General features: G+C 44.8%; 1 long non-coding RNA gene across 1 annotated transcript in view; it reads left to right on the forward strand.

The window, feature by feature from the left end:
- The first annotated feature begins 623 nt into the window (after positions 1-623).
- Positions 624-25,029, forward strand: part of LOC121077996 — a 48,901-nt gene continuing 24,495 nt past the window's right edge. The window contains exons 1-4 of the long non-coding RNA XR_005824408.1: positions 624-718; positions 6,692-6,943; positions 19,117-19,495; positions 20,947-21,185. This is a non-coding gene — a long non-coding RNA (uncharacterized LOC121077996). The remainder of the gene's footprint in view (positions 719-6,691; positions 6,944-19,116; positions 19,496-20,946; positions 21,186-25,029) is intronic.

Here is a 25,029-nt window from a genome sequence, read left to right on the forward strand (position 1 = left end):
TGAACTGCAAGAAAGAAAAGGATGGCATATCCCTCTTACCAGGGTGGTTATCAGTCTATCCACCTGTCTTTCTATCTAGAGAAGGAAAGACAGAAAGAAGGAGAAGAAAACAGGAGAAACATACTATTATTTTCTCTTTAGCTGCAGGCGCCTGGAAATCATTCTGCACGTTAGTTTATTACAACTGGCTCAGACTAATGGAACCATGATGATGTATAGTCATGGGACCAGGAATTGCTTTGTTAAAAGTGTTGGCAGATATAGCTAAAAATTTAAGCTTGCTAGCCATTCCTGTCTTGGGATAAAACTCACAATGAAAGGTGGCATAAAAGTTTTACTGCTCTGCGTACAGGTCACACGCAAATCAGCTTTCTGGCAAAAGAACATAAAATGTTCCACAATGCAGAATTGCTCTCACGGGGGAGTTCTGAATGTCCCATTCACATGCATTTTTTTTCTGGGGAAATCCCCTTGGGTCCAAGCATAAAGATGAAATGTTTTGAATTTTTAAAGCTTATGCACAGCTTTTTCCTGTGTTTTCTTCAGCTCTTTTTTTTTTTTTTTTTTTTCTCATTGAATGCTCACAGCTTTTCCACCAGCCTATGGTGGTATCAGCTTAGAAACTCTTCCTGCAGGCTTGCCTCTCTGTTCGCCAGATTGGTTGCTACCAACAAATTCGTGCCTCTTCCAAGTCAGCATTGTATTCTATGGAAATAATGTGTGAAGAGAAAATAACAGATTTTTATTTTATTTTATTATTTTTTTTTTTTAGGCCTTAAAAGTGAAAACCTTTCCCAAATATTCAGTATGGTCTATCTGAAACATTTTATTTCACCCACAACGAAAGACTGTGTTTTGTTTTCCGTCATTTAATCTTAATTTAATTTTTAACAATATTCGCATCCTTTGGTTCCAAAACAGAAAGAAATCTCTATATGATGTTGAACTGAAATGTATTATAAATTCCTAAATGAGATTTTCTGGGGGTAAATAGTGAATTAAAATGTTTCAATGGTGGAGAAAAAAAAAAAAAAACAACATTTTTTCATTCATGAAAAATCATTCCCTGAGTCTTTTTACCCCATCTGCTTTCAAGAAAGGAGGATGTATATTGTCATCTCGGTGGCTAGATGAAATGTTGATGCACACGGGGAGGATGGGAGTGAGACAGAAGCAGGCACCTCTCGCATCTGAGCCGCAGGCAGCAGCAGGTTAGCCCTGACCCGGAGCATCGCCGGGGCGGGCTGGCGCTGGGCGCACAGCACTCGAAACGATCTTGTCAAAACAGGCTGCTCAAGGTTTGTCGTGATGAGAATTTTGTGGAGGAGACAGGAGGCCCTCAGGGGGAAAGGCGTGCAGCTGGTAGGCAGCCAGGTAGGCACCTTCATCTCAAGTGGGTAGAAGCATGTCCTACATGGCTGGCTACCAATGCTGGCTATTTTCTGACCATAACCATAGCCCTGATGCTGGGCTTAAGGCCAAAGAAATGCTCTTGGGTATTAGAAAACAGTGTGTTCCCCCCCCTCCTCACTCACGTCTGTGCATGGGAAGAGAACAGGTGACTTTTTATTCCAGAAAGATGCATGGTCAGAGGATGTCCCACTCTCGATCGAACCTCCATCCTGTACCAAGAGAAAAAATATTATTTTCTGGGTTTGTTTTTCATCTGTTTTTAATCTTCCCTCTTGACAAATGAGTGAAGTGAAGTGGAGAGAGAAACCCAAATTAGTAACAGGCTGCAAGCATGCCCATGGGCAGCACACGGCCGAGGGGATGGGAGAGGGAATGTTGGCCAGCGGGTGCAGGCGCCCAGCTCCCAAGGTGAAGTTGTCCTCCCGAGTGCAGGCAAGTTGTGTGTGAGATCAAAACCTCCTCCCTGTTGGGAGAACAGTGCTGCAGTCTTCCTCTGACCCCACTTTTCACCATTTCGCTCCACTAGGTTGTAGGGCTGATGGAAGGGAAGCGAAGCTAATGAGGAATGTAGGTTTGAGATGCTTTTGTGAAGGAGCCTACTGCAGCACCTCCAAATATATCCAGATTCCTCTGCCTCTCTAGTTCCCTGGATACTTGTTCATTTAATTGCTCTTCTCTGGCAGGTAGGGGGACCACCTGTAGTTCCAAATGTTTTACTGACTCGTATGACTTGTATTTAATATGTAAGGTCAGACCATAGCCTCAGGTCCATGCCCTTGGCACTGCTCCAGTGATGCAAGGAGGAGACACAGCTGACATAAAGAGTTAAATAGACGTTTTCTTGCATAAATAAGCAGAAAGCTGGAAGGGAACGGCCAGGCCAATCTGCAATCCAATAAATCTGAAGGTTGAATCACAAAGAGCTTCTTTTGAGCAGCACAAATCACAACAAGCTGATAGCTGCTCTGTCCAGCACTCCCAGAACGATGGGCAGTGAAGGAAAAGGAGTAAAGGTGACCCAAATAACACTTTACGGTACCTTTCCTGTTCAAGATGTCTTTAAAAAAACATTATATTTTGTTGTGTCACAACTTCACCTCCAGTCACTTTAGTGCTCAGCCCTGACTCGTCAGAAGTAAGGAGAATTGGTAGCTCTGGTGTAGTTGTACCTACTGGGAAATCCTATAGTCTCGGATAGTGAAGTGCATCTTGTTTATTTCTGAACTATCCTGCAGCAATACATAGATCATTAGGTGAGAAACATGGCTCCAAAGGACTTTTGGAAAGGTTGTACACATGCCTCTCTGACAAAAATGACCAGAGACACACTCCAGAAACTGGTCTAGATGAGAAAAACAGCATCAGCGTTTGGTCGGATCGCTTTTAGGATGTGGGATGTAAGCATTGTTCTTGCAGTTCTGTCATGAAACCTGCATCCCAGCCGTGGTATTGCTTTATTCTGCTTTCCTCTTGAAAAACCAGGCAGACACCAGGCTGCTGCCAGACTGCCATGGGCTGGCGCGATACATCTCCAGCACGTCCACGTGGCTGACTGCGGCGAGCTGCACTTCCAAACCTACCCATAAAACCACCGCAGCTGCTGTCGCTGTGACCAACAGCAGCAGTGCACACCGGCTCCGAGCTGAGGAGGCTTTTGGGACAGACCCTGTCCTGATTCGAGCGATTCATGCCTGAATAATGTCCTTTCACTTCCAGGGAGAGGCAGCGCGACAGGCGCATCCTCTATCTGTTGTGACAGGGAAACTTGGCGTCAGCTGGGCAAGGGAATTTGTGCAGACCCGGGACTCCAGTTTCACTCCGAATGTGGCAGGGCTGTGTAAATAAATAATCCTAATCTGCATAATTATCTCTTTTTCTGGAATTCATCACATAAGTCAGGCTGCTATCAAGGGATGCTGCTTGTGGCATTCACACATCCAAAGCTCGGTTCTTCCTGGCCTCCCTACCCAGGCACTTTGAGAGTGGAGACAATTTTGTGCATTTTTCAACATCACACATTTTCTTCTGAGGAAGATCAAATGCTTGTATCATTTTCACCAGAAAAATGCCGTCAACGGCAGACTTCCAGTGGTGATTGAAAGTGTGAATTCTCATGCAAACTGATTCTTTTGCATACAGTCATCTGGGAGCCGGGCCTTTGATTTTCATTTATTATTCTCCCTGGCAGCATGTTCAGTCAGTATGCAGATTTCCTTCTTCATTCAATTTTCAGTGGATGGGAAGACTACAATTAGTTGTATTATCATCAGTGTGAATAAAAGAGGAACAGCGAACTGGATCTTTATGAGTTGCAGTGGGAAGATGTGGATTCATTTCACACTGGTAGGATGTGAACAAAAGCTTCAGGCCAAGTGAATTCAGCACCTCATCGTCTTCCTCCTTTGAGGAACTTTTTCTTTTTCAGCCCTGCTCCCCGAGTCAGCCTAACATGTGGGGAAATCACTGGTTGAGACCGAATTACATCTTGAAAAACTGACAAGGACAGATAAATTAACACAGAGGTAAACTGGCTGGAGAAGAAGCCAAAAGGTGATGAGAGGAGGCTGTTGCAGGCTGGGCTTAAGTATGCTTTTGATGATGCCTCCCAGCTGAGCACAGCTGATGTGGGACCTACGTGCTAAAGTGCACAGCTAAGAAGCTGCTTGTGCTGCAAGACTGGAGGTAAGCACAACAGGCAAAAAGATACTCCTCTGTTTCACCAGGAGGATAAATGCATTCATTGCACTAGCAGGTTTTTAAGGGGTGGTGTAAGGAATTAAATTTTCCTTTCTAAGGGTCTTGATTTGCAGGGTTTGGATTGAATTAAGCTTGTTGAGAGGAGGTTTCAGATTGTGGAGTCTGTTCCCTTGCATTGTGTCAAAGGTAGTTTAGGTGTTAAGTGTACTGGCTTTGCTCTGAAGCTGCTGGGATCTCCAGGCCCCACATTCACATGTTGGAGTTGAATTTGACACCTCCCTTGGTTAGAAAAACTGTTATTTCCTCCTAATTTATAAGAAAAACAGGGATTTGGGAATTGACCCTTTCCATACAGTTAATAAATCAGGGTAGAAAAAGAAATTAAAGAAAGAAGTTTTCTGTTGTCTGTATGCTGGAACATTATTAATTCACCATTTGGGAAAACCTGGTAATGTTATCAGCTTCATTTATTGATACCTCCATGGCTAAGTAAGTCCTCTGGCAGCAGCATACTGTGACTCCTCATATTGTTGGGCATTCCCAAGGTGCAGATTAGCTGAGTCTCGTGTCCCCTGCCAGAGGCCACAGGGATGCAGCATAACTTCACATAAATCATAGTAAAGAAAAGATGTTCTTCCAGAAGCAACCAAATGCAGGAGTCAAGTAATTTCAAGTGGCTTTACTCAAGACTAACAAGGAGTACGATGGCTGCATGCTAACCCCACTGTAACCCACCTGCCCTCAGAACACAGGATCAGAGAATATCCTGAGTTGGAAGGGACCCACAAGGATCATCGAGTCCAACTCCTGGGTCCCCAAAGGACCAGCCAAAAAATCAGACCAAGTGTCTGAGAGCATTGTCCAAACAACATCTCTGTCTTTGTTTTTGCAAAACAAGCAGGATGCACCTGGCTTCCAGACTGTGGCAGTGTATAGGATTGGGTTCATATGGGAAGGACAGACAGCAGACAGCATGATTAAGGGCTGTTTTATTAGGAAACCAAGCAAGATGAGAAAGCTTACTTCCAGTAGGAAAATCCTCCAGCTGATTATACGCACTTTGACTTCACCTATCTTTGTTAGGGACTTTCTTTCTCTGTGGGCCTGGTACTGCTGGTTCACCTCAGTCTGGCTCTGTAATGTGTTTTTGCTACCCTAATTTGGGCGTTCTTCACAACCATCCCTGATGAATTCTGTAAAATTTGGACTACTATCTCATTAAAGGATAGCTTTTTAATCACTAGCATCTTCATCCCTCCCTTTTGCCTTAGCTGGTGATACCACAAGTTAATTAAGCAGTGCAATTGAAGAGCTGTTTTTTGAAACTCCAGTTGTTCCAATTAATTAACGTGAGTATGGATTATACCAACTAATCACACCCAGTCCAGTGGCAGGGTATTTGAATGTAGCAGGAAACCATTCATAGTATATTTCTATTTTAGTTTCACGTTTGGGTATGTAGCAGTCCCCAGATCAAGTCTTTGAAGATGGGTCCTAGCAAAGCCTGCGTGCCTGAGTGCACAGCACGGTTAGCCTGCTCCTCCTGCCTACAGAGGAATTGAGTCTCTGCTCCTCAGCTGATAGAGGGTAACCTTTCACTCCTGCCTCTTGCCCACTGCTTCCCAAATTTGATCACTTGCACCTTCTACTGCTCTGATTCTGAGGTACCAAATAATTGTCCCAAGAGTAAGTTTTGTGGGTGTTCAGTTGAAAGTGCATAAGATAGGGCATTTTTTCCATCAGATCCCATTGATGAGGTCATACTAAGTCTCATGATGAAGTGGTGTGAGCAATCCCTCCCTTTCATTAATGAGTTTGACCAAGGTAGAACCTCCCATCAACACTGATCCATGATGGTGACTCTTTCATCTACACCATTTTCCCTTTCTCCTTAAGCAAGGCCACTCAGGAGGTGCTCGTGAATGTGGGATTTTTTGCTCAGAGAGGCTTTTTCCTCGCAGTGCTGCATGAACACTGGCCAGCAATGAGACCTCTCAGGCAGGTCAGTGCTAGTACCTTCTATTTTCAGAGACCAGAGTCACAAAGGGAACAGCAGACAGTGATTTAGTAAGGCAGTGGCTGAGGGAGACCACAACCTCAGGATCCTCTGGCACCGGACAATTTAGACGTGCACTCACGCACATGTGTGTCTTTTAATCCTACAGTCCCAGCCCTGGGCCTGCCTGCTCCTTTCTTCCCATCCCCTCTTCCACTTCTCTGCCTTCAGCTTCTTCCCTGCTGCCAGTCGGCTGTCCCTGTGTTCGTCAGAGCTGTTGCAGCAGCAGGGTGCCGCGTGCCAGGAAAAATTATTCTTGACTGGTTGCCAAGTCTCTTGCTTTTGCTCTGGCATGCAGATAAAATGTTAATAGGGCCGAATGCATTCGACACAAAGGGTGAAACTGTGTGTTCCAGGCACAGAGCCTTTGCCATCCATTTAGCGTCAGCTAAACTGGATCCTTCCAGTTCATTTTTGCTTGCTAAAGAGGAGCTGACCAGGGATTTTCAGGCTTGACAGAACCTGGACAGGGATATAAGCATCTTGTGACAAGCAGCTTAAGCAACACCTTCTTCTTTCTGATAGGAACACAAAGACAACATTTCTTTCCCTGAGGATGAGTCTGGAATTCTTCTTTTTGCTGGAAGATTGTGATGTTGGAGTGGGAAGATCTCAGTGAGAGCACTACGCAGTAGGTTAAAATGTGGTCTGAGTTCAGCCCTGATCGCGGCTGCAAGCAATGAGCCTTCCCAGCAGGATGAGCATTGGCTGAGGTCAGCCCAGGGCAGGAGGAGATGCCCGTGTTCACCGTTCTTCACAGCACGGCTTGGGGCATGAGTAAGTACTGCTCAGACTCAGTCAGACAAGTCTCTCCAGGTCTCGCCAAAGAAGGAGGTCAGAACTTACCACATTCGATGTCACCAACTGAGCAGGAGAGGAATGTTCTTAATTAAGCCCTTGTGAGGCTGTATCTCTGTGTCTCTGTAATGACAGGATAGCTTTGCTTTATTTTGGTCTCTTAAGGGGAATTTCTGCCTGAAACTCTTCTGAGTGAAAATTGTTTCCTTTGAAAGTCCGTAATGGAGATCTTCCTCTGTACGTTTCAGATGCGGATTATGTCCTGCCTCTGGAAAGTTCCTTTATTTAGTTACTCTCACTCAAACCACAGAAGGCCATGCACATGCAGAAGCCATTTAAACAAGATGCTGCCATCTGAGCAAGGAAAGTCAGGGAGGGCTGAACTCACCCTGATAGCTTCACCGTGGTACCACAGCACTGCCAACCACACAGAACATGGGCTTAGACATGTAGACTGTCTACATGTCTTACAGGCATGGTGAGGACAGATGACCAAAGCTGAGATCGGCTGCAGCAAAAGGAGCCCAATAACAGGTTTCTTCTGTAGAGGAGCAGATAATTTTGCTGCTTAGAAGCACATAGTTGACCAGTTTCCATTGGTAATTATCATGCTCTCAAGGGAAGGGTATTTTTAATGGGGAAGTGCATGCTTTTGCAGACTGTATGCAGTTTTTCTCTTCCTTCCCTCTCTCTCCACAGTACACAATAAACCCATCGTAAGATTTATTAATGAACTCTCTTGGTGATTTCTCAGAGTACTTTATTTAGTTGGAAATTTCTCTAGGGGCTGGACCTAGTGTACACTGAAATCAGTAGAAAATTCCCACCAATTTTGATAAGCTGTGGGTAATGCCTGCGCTTAACTAGGGAAAAGGAAAAGCTTGGATTGTGCTGTGGGCTGGGAGCTGAGCACAGTTCCAGCATGGGGATGGGCAGGAAGAAGCTTGGAGGCTTTATTTATTATTTGCATTGTGATCTTCCAGAGGATTCCCTGGATCAGGTACAGTGCAATCAAAAAATGAAAACTCCAAAGAGTTACGCTCTTAGCTTAGAGCAGGCAAATATGAGATGAATGTGGAGTGGCTTGTAATAACTTGGAATGGGTAGGGATCTTCCAAGGGAATACAGTAATTGAAATATTCCTCACTTGGTTCAGGCAAGAAAGAGGCAATATTTAACATGTTAACCTATTAGCATCCACTTAAGCGTTATTAAGGGACAGAGTGAGAACTCAGAGCTCTTAAAATCCTGCCCAGGTTGCTTCTGAGCTTTCTGGACTGGCCTGACAAGGTTGGCAGAAGTCAATCTCTAGCACTCGCTGCAATTAAAAAAGGTCATCTCCCTGGGATGCAGGGAGAATTTGAATGATTCATGTGTTCAGAAACGAGCTTCAGGAGGTGATGGGAAAAGCAAGTAGGAGCTGTAGATGGCAGTAGTCTTTGTTGGTTTAAAAAACCTCTCCCTCCCTTCTCCCCGTGATTTATTCAGCATTGCTAGCCAAATACTGCATTAGAAGAAGTTACTGGCTGAACATGTCCTAACAGTGTGGTTTGGTTACTTGAATACTGGGATAACAATAAGCAGCTCCCTTACATGTGTGAACATTTTGAGTCTTCTTGGGTTCCTCTGTTAAGGGGTTTGTCCGCACTGCAGTTACATGATGCCGGGGCATGTATCATTTGGGCTGATGCCACCGGTCACCGTGGGGAGCATGCCAGGCTTAACCACAGGGGGCAAAATATTCTGGTTTTGGAGCAGTAAAGCTGCAGTCTTGGATCTCAACAGCTTCTGTAGTGGAGCTACAGTGTACCCACAGTGCTGGGTGCATGTAGCTGGTGATGGTTTGTTGCTCTTGCTGGTGCTCCTTGGTCCCTGCATCGAACTCTCACTGGCTGTCCTGCTCTGCTGCCTCTCCGGAACCACTGCATGGCCTCTTTGTAGTCATCAAAGCCTCCTGACTGCTCAGCATGCTTTCTGCCCTACTGACATCGGGCTCCCTTTGATATTAAATGAGTCTCTTGTCTTCAGAACTCATCCAGAGATAGTCCATGGAGGGCCTGCTGCCCACCGAGATGCACATTTCTTCACAGCCTTCTCCCTTCTCACAACCCTACCCCTTGGGAGTTCTCCAGACCTGTATTTTATACAAAGAGGAGTGGGGGGCATGTTTATAGGGAAGCCAAAACCCCATAGAATGGTGCAGGATTATTGCTACTTCATCACCCAGAGTACATAGGTGTCACGGTAATTACGTGTAATCACTGAGTAATCAACAAGCAATACAATTACTACCTGGATACAGAATATGTAATTACTGTGTTATGTAGCGATAGGGTATTTGCCAAGCATATTTTTCTTAGTTACCAAGTAATTTAAGAGAATTTACATGGTATTTGTGTCTGAGAGACAGGAAAAAATCACCCAGCTGGGATCTCTGCAGAGGCCTATAAACTTTCTGCCAGCAGGAGTTGAATGCTTTCCCAAGACAAGACACATTGGAGGAATTTGCTTTCTGCCTTCTTTTTCTTTACATTACAAAAGTTTGTTGGCTGCACGGCATTACTGGAAGGAGCATAATCATTAGTGTTTAATCAACCACTTACTTGGGATTCTTGGGAGGTGAAAAGTTTTCCTTAATTTCCTGCCACGTGGGACCTTTATGGCAGCCATGGGAGTAGATCCTTCCAGAAAGGAGATAAATGTAGAGAGAACCAGTCACTTAATGAGAGAGAAACAAAGACAAAATAGACTTTCCAAGCTTTGAATCCCCCAAATGCCCCAGTCTCCATCAGAACCTGGGCACAGAGCATCCCACTGGGACCGAGCATGTGGGACCTCTGACAACACGGGGGGAGGACGTGGCTCCAGCCCATGTGTCATCGAGCACAAGGCTTCACAGGGCCCCCTCCTCCATGGGACGGATGCCTTTTGTCCAAAAACTTTGTAAGCTCACTCAAAAGTTGGTTTCAGCAGGATTTCTGCTCTACGAGTGAGAGCTGTACTGCAGTGGCAGCAGTAGGGAACAACAAAATTTATGGCTGTACCTATGCTAATGACCTGCAATAACAAAGCAGTCATTTTTTTTTCACATAGCCTCTGTTAAAGCACAGTGGCATCTTTCCCCTTTCTCTCAGTAGGGGAGTGGATGGTGTTTACTAACTCTCCTCCTTTCTGCTCTTGGAAATGCCCTGCTAAGGTAAATTATAGAAGGCAGCCCCGTTGGAGCTGTATCCTCATTTACACAGAGACAAGAAGGGGTTGGAGGGAAAAGGGGGGGCAGTAGCAGACAACATACATCACTGAGGTAGCTCTTTTATCATGGCACTTGGCCGTAATTACGTTATATCTCCCTCCCAAGAGAAATCTCTGACACTTTGGGCTTTCATAAAGTAATACGTTATCTTCTTTTTCATTAAATAGTAACTACTCATTAGGGCAATTTAACATTTTGCCTTTCCTTCATCTTGTAAGGGAGTTGTGCTCCTGCACATTCGGAGTATAAATAGACCAAGGTGTTGGTATTTTATCTATAGAAAAATTGAGGGCTCCACCAAAATAAAACAAAATAAATAAAATAAAGAAGTTAGATTCTTCTCCGACAGTTCTTATTTTGCAGCATTCCCTTTTGGGTGAGTTGTTCTTTTGTAATGATACCTTGCAGCCAATGCTAAAAAGGTAAGCCACAACCACCAAATATAAAATGAACCTGGCTAATCATTTGCATTCAAACCATCCCTCAACTGCCTATTGATAAATACGGCTTATGCTCTAGTCCCAGTGAATGCAAATACTGTTTGCTGAAATAGCTATCCTGGCTACTTCTCATTATCATGCTTTTATTGCCAGGGATCCTGGAGCTTTTTAGCAGCTACCAAATCAATAACGCTGTGACATTCATACATTTTGCATTGCTGCTGTGCATGGTACAGCATGAAAGTCTGTGCTTCTCAGGGGCTATACTTGATACCGGCACTTGTGCACTCATATAATCCTTTTCATCTACAGTTTACAGATCTTTATTAAGATTTACAGTGCTACAGTGAAGTGAGTCTTTATGTCTGGGCAAACTGAGATGGCCAGATGTTAGAGGGAAGGATTTCAGAAAAGCTCAGGCTTTTTGTTAAAAGCATTCAGCTCCCAGAGCAAGTGACTCCTTGGCAGCCAGGCTGCTTCGCAGGGAAAAGCTGTCTTCCTCTGAAGTCAGTGCTGGAGCCAGAGACTGCAACCCAGGAGTTCTGACACTCGACTTCGGTGACATTCCCTTCTCCTCTTGTTCCATTTTTGGGACATTTCCTAAAAATACTGCCTCTTAGAGAATCTGTTGCCCAAGCCTTTAGCTTGTAACTGGGGAGGTTTTCCCTTACAGACTTAAAAATAACTAAATTAATAGCTATTTACTAAACAACAAAAAGTAACAGAATAAATACAATCAATTTGATTCACTCCAGCTTCTGGAGACACTGTGCTGGAGACAAGGAGGCTTCCAATTTCCTACATGAGTCACCATGTTCTTGGATTCAACCTATCAAACTATATCAGCAAATCATATTATATAATGTAATGTAACAAGACACAACTGCCTGTGTTTAACCTAGAAAAGATTAAAAAACATGACCTACCACGGTCATTGGGCTGTCCTGGCAAAATTGTCATTCTCTTTTCCATCCAGCTGTGGTGGCCCTGCTGTCCTCCCCAGCCTGCTATGCTGGAAGAAAACCTGTCATTTTTAGGAACAGAGATCTGAGCAGTCCTGGTGACGGGGAAGGAAATCCTGCTTGTGCCTCTTCTCCGTTTTGGAGGCTCACAGTTCTGGGGTCAAGTCCTTTTTTTTCGTTTTTGTTTTTGCTTTATAGCTATTCAGAACCAGTTTTTCGTAGTTGAAAGCTGAAGCACCAACTGTGGCATGGGCAGGAAGGCTGTTTTGCTGTGAGCGCTGCCTTTTTGTCAGTTCAGTAAAACACATGCAAAGTAGATGAAAAAGGGATGTAAGGAGGTGATGAGAAGCCTTTCTCCTCAGCTCTGGCCTGTGGGGAATGCCAGTGGTACACTGGGGGAAACAAAAAGAGGTGTGTGAGTGCAGCTGTCATCAGTGTGGGGACACACGGTCACCTCTGGTCTGCCCAGGGCCACATCCCAGCTGGCCTCAGTCCTGGAGCTTTTTACTAATTGCTGGCCAGTGCAAAACAGGAGCTGTTCCGGGTATTTCTGAGAGATGAAAGCTGCAGCTAAGGTGCAGCTCCCAGTGCCCTTTTCCTTTTGCTGTTTGCAGTTTCATTTTGCTGTTGCAGGCCTGGCTGCAGGGGCAGTGTCTGAGGATGGGAAATGGTGGGAGGAGTAGGGCTCAGTCTCTTGGCAGTGAAAAACAACACATTTATTTGAGGGGCAGCGACTGAGCGGGAGGAAGAGGAGAGGAGCAAGGTGAAGCTTTAAGGATGGCTGGGAAAATTGTGCCTTAGAAATAAGTTCAAAGGACAAATGTTACTGAGCAGAAGGGATATTACTGTGTGGTCTGGCAGGGTAGGAAGGAATCAATGGAAGGAGCCAGTTCAGGCTTCTTGTGAGCAAACATTACAATAATGCACCTCTCCACAAAGCTATTATGGAGAAATGTCTCAGGAGAGGAGATTTTAATGTGTTTCAGCAGGAGGTGAATGATCCTGTGCTGACAGAGGCTGTCACCTTCTCGGTGCCAGCATCCTCCATGAGCAGCCAGTCTCCCAGCAAAGCCACAGATAACCCTTTATGAGACACAGCACGGAAGCTGGCATAATACTGGTTTGCTACCCTTTACATAAAAATAAATAAATAAATAAATAAAAAATTGGGTGGTTGAAACCACCAAAAAAGCCCCAAGAACAAAAACAGCAGAAATATTCTCAAGCTGTACTGGAGCAGAAAGTAATTAAGAAATATTTCATATCTCCAAGCAGCCCTGAAATTTTTATTCCTGTACATGAAGCTCCGTAGGCTCCTCACGGGCTTCTGTGGCTGCTGTGTTTCAGTGCAATAAATCCTGTTGCCTTTGCAGCCTGACAGCCAGCCCGGGATGTGATCAGAAAACCAACGGGTGCTCGCTGTGAGGTTTAGTCCTTGCCTGCATTGAGCCTGCTTATATCAGCCAAGGTGTGCTCCGCGCACATACCGGTGTAGCAAAATGCTGACCTTTCTTGGGAAGGTGAAGATCAGAAAAGGTGGGGCGTGGGGTGAAAAGGAGGGATGGAGGGAGAGTGGGAGTTCAGACAAAGAAGCTCCCAGCTGCACTGTTCCCATCCAAAACCCAAGAGACTCACTCAGCCTGAGCCCTGTGAGTATTTATGGCCCTGTCCAGGCCGACAGACCCAGAATGGAGCGTATCTGGCGATAAATAATGGAAGGTTTTAATCTCAGCGAGCTGTCTCAGTGCCTCCCCGGCACGGTGCAGGCTGGCAGGATGGGGTCCTGAGCTGTGCTGGGCTCTGGGTGTCCCCAGGTGTACCCGCAAGGTAGCAGCCAGGGGCAGTCACCCCAGCGGTGTAACATCAAATGTCCTCCGCTGCTGGCAGCTGGTGTGGGAGGGAAGCAGAGATGGGAGCAGTTTATTTTTTTTTTTCATCTCCTTCTGCTGATCATAAATGAAATTATTTATATAAATTGTGACCTTGATAGTTTCTAAGACCATTGTCATTAACTGCAAGAAAACCCCTTGTTCTACCTTTGGAGTCTACAAGCTTAATTCTTCTAGGTCTCAAGTATGGGAAATCCCCTTCGCCCACTCCCACCCATCAATCTTATTCTCCACAAAATTCAGAGAACCGCTGGCCTTGCGCTTTGCTACCTTAAAGGAGCCCAGCAGAGCAGTCCATCAGCCGGCAGCCAGAGCAGAAGCAGCTGTTAGCAGCCAAACCCTTCGGTCGCACACACACAGGGCAGGGACGAGACTTCTCTGCTCCCTCAGCCTGTGGGTGATGGGGATGTGACTTTGTGAGCCAGGCAGGCTCCACCAAGCCTGGTAACGAGTAAGGTCGCAGGTCGAGAGTTCACTTTTCTTGCTTTTTCTCACATTTGCCATCAGGTGAAACATATAAGAAGTTTCACTGGGGGAATGACTCCATCCTTTTTTTTTTTTTTTTTTTTTTCCAGAAGGAAAGTCGTAATTCCACATTGCTTTTGTATAAGAGCAAACAAAAACTTCATTATTTTTAAATGAAGGCTTCATTTGCATTGTAGCATTATACTATTTCTTCTTTCAGCTTTCATTTTTGCAGGCTGGTATATTTTAAGGTAAAAAAAATATTTAGGGCAATTCAGCAATTCAAACAGGATATTTAATTTCATTTTATTTATTATTATTTTTTGGAGAAACATTGTCAAAACTGAAAGCTTTTCTTTAAGTGGTTTCCTGAGTCTCACAGACTATTTTTTTCCTAAAAATCTTGAGTTGGAGGGTGCCCAGGAACCTTCACTCTATGGCTGATTTTGTTCTTCAAAGTGTCCAGAGCATAAATGAAGCAATTTGGACCTGGAAATGTTTCTCTTGAGGTTTTCACTTGAGGGATGTGGAGGAAAGCAGAAGCCCCGCAGCCTGGCGGGAGGTGCAGACTGAAGGGTACTTCTCCTGCCTGTGCTGTAACCTCGGCTTCTTCCTGCTGCGCCAGCTGCATCGCCGACCTGCCACAGCTGCTGACCAACTGGCACAGCCAGGGCTCCCTGGTGAACGCAGGCAGCTGCTGTGCTTATGGTCTTCCTCCTATCCCCCAGAGCACTGATTCAATGAGACCAACTAAATCCGTCTCTTTTCTATTATTTCCTTTTCCCCTCTTTGGTTTCCTTTTCCTTCCTTTCTTTTTTTTTTTTCTCTTTATGTTTTCTTTCCCCTCTTCCTCCCATGCATGAACCAATGGCTGTCTGATCTATTCAGAGGTTTGGCCCTAAAAAGTAACCTTCAGTTAACTGCTCACATAACTTGCCTGTCACTTCTGATAACAGTCAGGGCATCGTTTTTGCAAGTGTTCAACGGTAAAATTACTGCTTTGCTCTTGTCAAGCAAATGAGCCCTGAGGCTGGTATGAGAACCATTAATGATCACGCCGCAGTGGGATCGGTGCACTGGGCAGCCTGCAGAAGCACCGCTTCTCGATTCGCTCTGCCCCTGCCGAGCAGTTGAGGTTTAATTAACCCGCATTAATGCCTGCTGGAATAGCATTTTCCATGCTTCCTTTTTCAGGGGGTCAAATGGAGCTGGAGACAGCTGCTGGTGTCTCAGGTGCCCTCTGTACGTGGCTGGGATCCTAGAAATGTTTGCGTCTGTGGTGTAGGAATAAACTCTGCTTATTATGCTTGTAAAAACTGGTGGCTATAGCCTTGGGCTTTGCCAGCCTTGCTGTGCTGCTGGAGAGAATTATTGAGAGAACATAAAAACGCTACAGCTCCTGGTGCTGGGATGCATGACTGTGGTCCGTGATGTGTGTTCGTAGGGACAGCAGCGTGCAGCAGCTCTGGATTTGTCTGCAGAGAGTGTGTGGGTGTTTCAGTTCTCCAGCAGCTATGTCTTCCATTTATATCTACACAGTAAACTAATTAAGTTTATTTTCGAATGGCAAAGAACCCCGAGAATGTGATTTGTCTTGCTGAGACTGCACCCAGGCAGTGTTAGAAGTGTGAGCAGCTACCACAAGGATAGCAGCTCGCATCGAGAGGTTGCTGCTATCATTACTTTGGTGATGAGCACCAGGCAGAGGGAGGTGACAACTCCAATTCTCTCACTGAAGTTCAAGAGGGCTCCAAGCTCTTGAAGGCAACAGGCAGTATGTAAAAGCAGGGCTCATTCACAGGTATTGGGGGTGCCCCGTTAGGGTGCTGAGCCTTTGGAGATGGAGCCCGGCAGCCCTGCAGGTGGGTGAGGTGCTTGTTTGTCGGCCTCTTGGTGGCAGGGTGAGCACCCCAGTCCCTTTCATGTCCCATGTGTGGTGCTCCCAGCAGCTAGCAGTGGTTCCTCGGGGGCTTCCCCAGGGGAAATCACCAAGGAGGGGAGGGAAATCAGGGATCAGGCCCTGCTCTGGTCAACTTTTGTTCTTTTTTATCCTGATGGGTTCTAACACACTGGCACTACTATCTGGCAACAGGAATCTTAATGCAGCTCTTGACTTTGCATACTTTTTACTGCTTTTTTGAGAAGATTTGCAGTCATAGAATATCCTGAGTTGGAAGGACCCACAAATATCATAGGATCTGACTCCCGGCTCCACGCAGGACTACCTAAAAATTAAACTGTGCTGTTGGATGGAGAGAGAGGTCCTGTTTATTGTCTAATTCATAGCCTTGTGACCCTGCTGGCGTCTATGTAGGAACTGGGCACAGTATAATCTGCACATAGGGCAGGGCTGATGTGGTGCTTTATAAGCAACTGCAGGACGGTCCCAGAAGGGGACTGGAGTGTGTGGTCAGATAAAGCTCCTTTGACTTTGGCTGTATTGTTGGAAGGGTCTCTAAACAATGTATGAAGGACTGGAGACTCTTAGGACAGGGGCTAATGCCTTGGTGTGAACTTCATGAGCTGCGCTGCTGAAATCTGATGTACCTTTTTGGAAGACTCTGAGCAAGTCAGTTGGTGTCCTGGGATGTGTGGACATTAAGACACAGCCTCTGTTCTCTGGGGGAGCGGGAACAGCAGGGCATCAGCAGTGTGACAGAAGTGAAGTGAAGGCAAACCAACGTGGTTTCCTATTTCTGGGATCACCAGCTGGGAATCCTCTGGGCTGCCTTTTAGGCACCGTTGCTGCTGCCTTCTTCCTCATGCACCATCTGCTTGGGCTTGCTTAGCAAGGAGGAGGGAGAACAGACTCGTCCACAGCAGTACTCGCCTTTTCTTATTTTAACATTGTCGTGCATGGGCAGGCGACCAACCAACCCCTGCTTCAGAGCAATAAGAAGATGGTTAACAGCAACAGCGGGCGCTGCGATGGCCATGAGAAGTCTCTCATAGCATGAGCAAGTAGCTGAGAACCACCTTTCAAAAACTGCCTGCAGAGAAAGGTAGGACGGCTGTCACCTCCGTGGTGTCATTGTCACCAGCTCCCTGCCTTTTGCTCCCAGGAGGGAGGGGCCTGGTCACCAAAGAGGTGCTCTTGTGAACAGTGTCTGCTCGTGGCTTCGTGTGGCTTGATGAGCGAAGGAAGTGAATTGCTAGGGAAGTGGTCATTAGCACATATTTACATAGGTTAATTGCATAGGGTAATGAAAGATCAATTCGATTTTCTATGGGGCTACTGATAGAGACATCTCCCTGACAGTGCTTGCCGACATCTTTCCTTGACATTGAATTATATTTTTTCAGGCCTCAGCAGGCTGTAGCTAAGGATTTAGCGAGGGCATGGGATTCTGTGTGCCATGAGCATTGGCTGCATTTATTCATTTTATCATTGTAGTCTAGTGAGGAGATTTCTAAGGAGGGAAGCCATCATCATTCACACACATAATAACCACCATTCTGGGTCCCTGGTGAATCACCATTGCAAACTTTCATCAACAAAGATGAAGAATGGATGGTTTGAGGTTGTCTGAGTACTTAAGGACTACTTGCAATAGCCGTAATTTCATTATAGCTAGCAAAGGCCTATGGTCATCCCATTTCCTGAGCTAAGTATGGATGGTTGCAATTTATCTTGCTTTTCCTGGGCTAAGCACCGTGTTCCTCTTGGTAAGCCACTACTGCTACCTGCACAAAGTAGCTTAGAGCTGGTTCTGTTGTGTCTCCGTGACTCTGCCATCTGCCACCGGTACCAAACCTCCCCTTGGCTGCCGTCCAGGGCCCTTGCCAGCTTTGCAGATGCTCGAGCACCCCGGTGGCTGCAGGATGGGAGTTTAAATAAAACAGAGCACTGATGTGGAGATGAAATTAATTAAAGTCCCTGCTATTAAATTACTGTCACTAAAGGAAGACTTTTATTTTGCTTCTAAGATGACAGTGTTTCATTAGGGGGGAAAAAAAGATTTGAAGGGCTCAAGCTTTGTAACACTTTATCAGGTTTATTTGTAATAAGTAACAGTCACATCATTTTTCTTGTGATTTTAGTAGAATATAGAGCTTTGGCTCTCTACTTTTTGATAAGAAAATTGCTATGAAAAATCTGCTCTTGTGAACTCCTAGGTTGCACCAGAGTCCTATCCATTTTTAAAGCCTCATTCCCTGACTGCTTCCACAAATCAGCAGCTGAACACCTCAGTGGGGCAGCCATTCTTTTACGTATTCATTTATCTCTGGGAATGTATGGGCAAAGCTACACGTGCCTTTCTGAGCATACATCAGCTGTGGGCTGGTGATGAGTGACTCTAGTGGCAGATAAACTGCTGTTTGGGGAGAGGAAAGGACCCTTTCCTGTGTCCTAGCCTTGTCCTGCTTCAGACGAAAAGCAAAGTGCTTTGGTTTCATTTTAATGGAGGTTTGCATGTTCTTTAGTTATGGATATACTGAGAAGCAGAGTAAATAAATAAGAAGTAAGGAAATATTTCAAAAAAAAAATTAATAAAATGTTGGTATTTGACTTGGAATCCTAAGGGAGAGCTGCAGCCATTTGCACCCAGAAAGAAATGGGCTCCCAATTTTCAGTGTGCCTGCTGCCTACTGAGCTGACACTGGCAAACTTCTTTACCTTGGCATTGCTAGACTAAATTGCACAGCATCCATTTGTAGGAGTAGAGATGTCAGGGTAGAGGTGCTATGGTCAGAAGGTTGTACAGCAGCTGTCTGTATGACTCCTAACTACAGCCAGAGCTGTCATTTTCTCGCTGTCAGAAGCATTAAATTAAAGTAAAAAAAATAAATATCCCCCCTGCCCCCACAGTAGACACCTTCATTTTTGTTCTGTGAACTAGGAAAAGAAATGTACCTGGAGGGTACACATAATTTATTTAGAAAAATAGGAAAAGCGAATATCTGCAGATGATGAAAAAATTCTCCAGTCCTTGGGGTTATTTGATCTGCTAATTATCTATACTTCAGAAGCCATTATTCATACTTTTCTTCTTTCCTGCAAGAAATCTATTTGGCAACCATATATATATTTATACGTAGCTTTCTCTGAGATCAGCAGGAACAAAAGAGAAGAAAAATTCAAGTTGTAAACTATTAATAAAATGCAAACACACAACAGCCTTTTTTGTTTGATGTTTCCCAGTAAGCAGATCGAGACAGAGATTCCTGTTATGTCAGTGGGTTGAATCACTGAAAAAATGAAGTTCTGCACACTTGCCTTTGCCCAGCTGAACAACCAAGGGCAAACTGCAGCTTGGTTTGGAAGCACGCTTGGCGCACGCAGCGGTGGTGACTCATGTATATTCACAGCAGCATGGCTTTGGATCTCCTGCACCTTGTTGCTCTAATGCCAACCCATCCATCAGCACAAACACCGTACTGCACGCTTTCCTCTGGACAAAAAGCAAAACTGGGAAGGCCTTGGGAACTCAAATTTACTGCAGGCTTGATCCGAAGCTTGCTGCAAAGATTTCCTTTGACTGAAATGGGTTGTGGAACTACCTAAAAATGGCCCAGTGCAGGTAGGAATCAGGATATAATCTTGTGTCACATTTTACACCCTGAATATTGTGCAGCATCATGGAGAAGGTCACCTTTGTGATGCAAAACTGCTGATGAAAGAAGATTGTGCTACTTTCTGAGAGAGAGCTCAGAGCCATGGAAGAAGGGGTTTACAAGGAAGGGGCTTTGCTGGCTGGAACACGGGGGTTTTATTTATGTTCCAGTTTCTTTTTCACTGCATTGTTGGGCAAATTTCTTATTGTCATTAATGAATTCATGCAGAGATGGCTTCTTCAGTACTGTAACACGACTGCTCTAACAGTGCCTTGGCTCTTTCTTATGGACATGGCTGCTCTCAGCTCTCGGCTGGGTACCTCCAGCTGTGACATGGCTGGAACAAAACTCCTGTATCCAAAAGAGAGGTGAATCCCTCAGTGTCCTCTAGAAAGGCATGCAGTTTTGGCTCTGGTGTCACCAGCTCATGCTGGAGATGGCAACGGGGGTAAATAAATGGTCACACATGCAGGGGAGGGCTGAGAGTTTGACATTCGAGGCACTGCCTCTTCCTTCTGTGGGTTTGTCCCTCCACGTGCACATCTCTGCCTCTCCTTCTCCAGTGCTGTGGATCTGCAGTTGTCCTTGGAGTGAAGGAGTGGGAAATAGGGAAATAGTGGAAAAGGGCAAATCTGCCTTACTTGGTGCCAACGCTGTGCAAACCTAGAGCAGGGGTGTCACTCATCTTGCCCTGGTTATACGTTGTAGGGAGTGTGTTGAAAATTCATCAGTTACTATTTGTTCTTGAAAAACATGGATCTTCTCTCAGGATAAACATTTCTGACAGCACATGGCCTGCGTGACAGCTGGAGGCCTAAGAGGGACTTAAACAATATACACAGAGCTGGCACTGACCTCAGCAGACTGGATTTCACTCCCTGTGCTGGAGAACAGTGTGTTAAGATGGGATGTCTGTTGCTTCTCTCTGTACACTGGAAGATATATCTCGTCTGCTTGGGTCTGTATTTTCTGGGTGCTTCAGAAGTCTCTGTTGAAAGCTGTGAGCTGTGGAGGCAGATGAGCACAGTACTCTGGTGATATTTGCAGGGAGTACTTCATATCCCATGGCTGACACGAGGACTAATAGAGCTTTAGCCAGCTCTGGCTAGAAAGCTGTGTGACATTTGCAGTGTCCATCTCTGCCTTCAGCACTGTCAGTTTTTATGGCATGTCTTCTGCAGGACAGAGGGCCAGTTAGGCATTATTTGCAGAGTTATCAAGTAAGAAAAAGAGACACGCACATTCTGAGGGGCATGGAAAAAAATAGCCCACAGCTAGAGGCGTTAGTCTGAGGTTATGAACACACATGCACGTAATGGATCATGCTGAAAGAGCAAAGTCCAGGAAGGTGCACTCCAGATTGTAGATTTTTTTTTTCTTTTTAATATGCTTTATCTAACTATTCATACTCTTTCAGGATCAGAGCTATACGATATGGGTATACGTACCTTCCTATGTGGTACATCCCAACGTAGCAAATCTGCCAAGGCTCCAAATAATAGCTCCAACTGCAAGCTGTCAGGCTCCCGAGCAGACGTCCTTGTCAACCACACCTGCGGTGGATTGAGTCTGGTGAGCTGGGCTGTGTACCTCGGTCAGGAGCTGCAGCCAAGCAGTGTGCCAGCTGGGGGACAGTGAGGCACTTGTACACCAAAGGTAGGGAAGTGTATGACTGAAATGTTTTACATTGGAAATGTGATTTTCCATATGTCAGTGAACCGAGTGCGAGTCCACCGCAGACTGGTTGTTTGAAGAACAAAACAGCCAAAATACGAGAGTGTCCCTGGGTCACCCAAGTCTGCCTACAGTTCATGCAGGATGGAACAGGAGGAGAAAGAAATGTTTTGACTCTGGATGTTGATACTGCATTGTGATTTTTTTTTGCCTTTTTTTTTTTTTTAATTGTAGGTCAGAAAGTCACATTAGAGCTGTGCTAGGGAATAGTACTTTGCACAAGGTCATGATGTAGATGAGAGAACAACTGATCCAAACAGTTTGTCTCCAGTCTAGCCAGCTGGCCAGGGCATGTCAGCCTAGCTGAAACTCAGCTCGCACCCTCATAAAACAAATGGGCAAACTCCAGCACCAGCATAAACTGACCTTTCCATAAACCTGCTGTGCTGCTTTATAGCAGTTGAGCCTCTGGCCTGATCTTTTTTAAATGCCACTGTTTGCCAACCTTGCATTCTTCCTGCAAACCAACACAGTGTGTTAAGAGAGGAGGATAATTAGGGAGAACACAGTAATTAATACGGCAGATAATAACCCAGAGGTGTAATTTAGCTGCCTGACTTGCACTGAATTCCCTGGGCTGGAGCAGGGGTGGAGGAGGAAAAGGCACCTGCTGAAGCCTTTCATAGCAGCTTTAGTTCTCAGCAGGAGGCAATCACACATCGAGCAAACAGAGGCCCCCGAGGTCTCTCCTGAGCTGCTAATGATTGCCTTGCAGACAGTGATGGCATGTCAGTATTGATTATTTTCCTATTATAAACTCCTTTCTCTTGTCCCTTTTTGCCATGATCTGTTGGGTAAACACAAGAAATAAGTGAGAAGAGCTGAGGTTTGGGGTTATGAAGTGTCTGGAGGATGGGAAGCACTGATTCAGCTGGCAGTTAGTTCTTTTTCTAAGCAAGTGGCTACAGCTGAAAGAAAGTACAAAGGGACGTGGTGACATATAGATAAAAAACATTCTTCAGGTCTCTGCGGGCTTTTCTACACTGACAGTATAAGGGGCATTTAACACTGGCTGCTGTCCTCAGTGCAGTTGCAAATGGCAAAACGTCTCCTATCACTTAGCCCAGAGCCAGCATTAATGTGGTGCTGTGTGAGGTGCTTCTGTTCCCTCCAGTTTTTGCCCCAGTTCCAGTTAGACTGCAGTGCATTTATTTCTAAGGTTGCTTAGGCAGTGCAGTCATTGATATGGTCCTGTGCCTAGGGTTTTGTTAAAGCAAGCAGCTATTGAAAACTTACAGGATTGTTTTTTCCTACTCCAGATGCTCTTGGGATCTTGGGGGAACTGTCATGCTTCTGCTCACAACATGTGCCAATGTAAGGTCATGCTTTTTAAATTTTATTTTCTTTTAAAGTGGTATTTGGGCTGTCATTTCCTAAAACTTGTCCCCTGCATGATAAATGAACATGTATTATTCAGGACATTGGAGTGCACTTGAGAGACCTGAGCAGTTCTACTGACCTTCTCAGTGAACTTGAACAAGTGTTTTCTCTCCCTGGGTCTGTTCCTTCCCAGAGGTTTAAAGCCAAATAAATGTCACCAATAACTATTACTAGCCGTTGGTCTTTGGACCTGTCTTTCCATGTGCCATGACACTAGGGGTGGACACATCCTACCCTGTAGCTCTATAGGAGTTGGATATCTAGGCTATTATATTAATTGGCTAATTTTCAAAGAATGATTTACTCCATCCCAAAATAGCTGCATAAAGAAGGTATTGGAAGTGAATCATTCTCCTGACTTGCCTGTTCTGTCTTTGCTGAGTGTGGTGGAAGCCTGGATGGCTAATGAGACTAAACATCCATTTTTTAAGGAAGTACATTTATAAAGTCTCAGAATGCAGATGTGAGAGTTTTTAAAACCTCTTCCTTTCATCTTTATTGTGTGGTGTGTGGCTTTGGTTGTTAATGTTTTTCTATTTTGTCTTCGTGTGAGATGTGTCTTGGTTCAGCTGCGCAGCTTTCCTGATGCAAAAACATGGGGCTCTGTAATACAACACGATTGAGAAAAGGAACGGAGGAGGTTTGTGAGGGGAGACAGGCAATAAAAATCTAAGAAAATGAGCCTGATATTGTTATGTTATGAAGTGTCATAAGTGTTTATCAGGGAAATAGGACAATAAAAATTGTGTCCTGCTAGGATAAGTAACCTTGTTTCTGCCTGATTAGTGCTATTTATTTTTTTTCATGGAGAAGGTGTTTCATGTTTGATTTGTCAATAAGCGTATTATACCAAATCTTGTTGTCCTCTATGATGGTTATAAAAAGTAGAATTTGTTTTTCTTTTTTTTTTTTTTCTTCCTTGTTTTCCGTTCCCCTCCTGGTTGTCAGGGTGAATTTGTATCTTCTGGCAATGTTGGGGAGGTGGGAAAGATGTCAAAAAGAGGACGTAAAATGCATTTTAAAGTGAGCTGTTAGGAATTGGTTTGACATTTCTGACAAAGGGAAAGGTTACTGCACACAGCTTTTCAGCTCCTATCTTCTTTTTCCTTTTCTTGTCAATCATAACTGGAACTAGAGAAATTCCTCGTCGTGACTGGCTCGTCCCATGCACACAGCTCATCTGGCGGCTAGGCTTGGCTTGGCATGTAGGAGCTAGGCATGCTGTCCAGGCTGTGTCTGGAAATTGGGTACATCCCTCTTGAGTCACCCCTGGGCTTATTGGGAAGCAGGCTGGCTGGCTCAGAGGTAGCCCTGGTCTCTTTCTGCAATGTATTTTCCTTTCTTTTTTGCAGGAGTGAGAAATGTCTACTCCTTCACTCTTGCATCCTGCAAGATCTTTCTCTCTAACTTTGTTGAGTGGATTCCTCCAGAAGTTTAAGATCACAGATTTGGAGCCATTTGTATAACATAATGAACCTTTACTACTGACAACAGACCGATATCATCAATGCCAAAATTGGCACCCAGGGGCGTTTGGCCTGGGCTCACCGTCTGGTCACCAGTTTGGGGAGAAAGATGGGGTACAGACAGATATAGCTATAAACTTTGTGTAGATACAAAGTTTAAAGGCACACACAAATGGACATGCCAAAACTAAAAGGAAGTGTGTTCAGGAAGAGCCTTACTGGTGAAAAAAATCTGGCTTTTGAGTGCAAAATTGTTTTACTGTTAATGCTTAAAATTGCAAATTAATTGAGCCTGAGACAAAGGAAATTAACATATAAGAACATGTGCTTTAACTAATAGGTGCTTACATCGTGTTCGATTCCTGGATAGCTCAGGAAGAGTTAAAAATAAAAAAGTATTTGCCAGTTCAGTCCATTATGAAGAGCAATAACTAGTTCTAAATAGCTCTTTGTTTCTTCTCAAATCCTATCATAGGACTGGCTTGATTACTTCAGTTTCCTGGTTTGTAAAATGAAAGAAAGAAGCACTTTCAATATTTTGGTAAAAATATGCAAATTTGATTGTTTTTCCAAAAGCAACTGAAAACGTAAACTTATTTGAGGAAACCTTCAAGTGGCTGTTCTTTAGCTGAGTATTAATATTTTCTGAAGCAGATGCAGTAAATAAGTTTCATTCATTCTTTTTCTTCTTGGTTAGTAGTTCTGTGGTTTCCATGTAGGTGAGAGGGTGGTAAACGTCCATAGGGTTTTTCCCTCTTCTTCTGGTTTGCAGCTTTTGGTTTTGCTTTTTGTCTTTCTGGACTGAAACCAAAGGCAATGTTTCTGGAGGCCTGGAGAAGCCTCCAGTGGCAGAGCTTTTCTTGGCAGACAGCAGAGCACAACTGCAAGGCAGAACAGAAGCGCCTTATTTAGCAAGCAGT

The sequence above is a fragment of the Cygnus olor genome, chromosome 14 (assembly GCF_009769625.2).
Source record: "Cygnus olor isolate bCygOlo1 chromosome 14, bCygOlo1.pri.v2, whole genome shotgun sequence".
In the NCBI taxonomy this organism is placed as follows: domain Eukaryota; kingdom Metazoa; phylum Chordata; class Aves; order Anseriformes; family Anatidae; genus Cygnus; species Cygnus olor.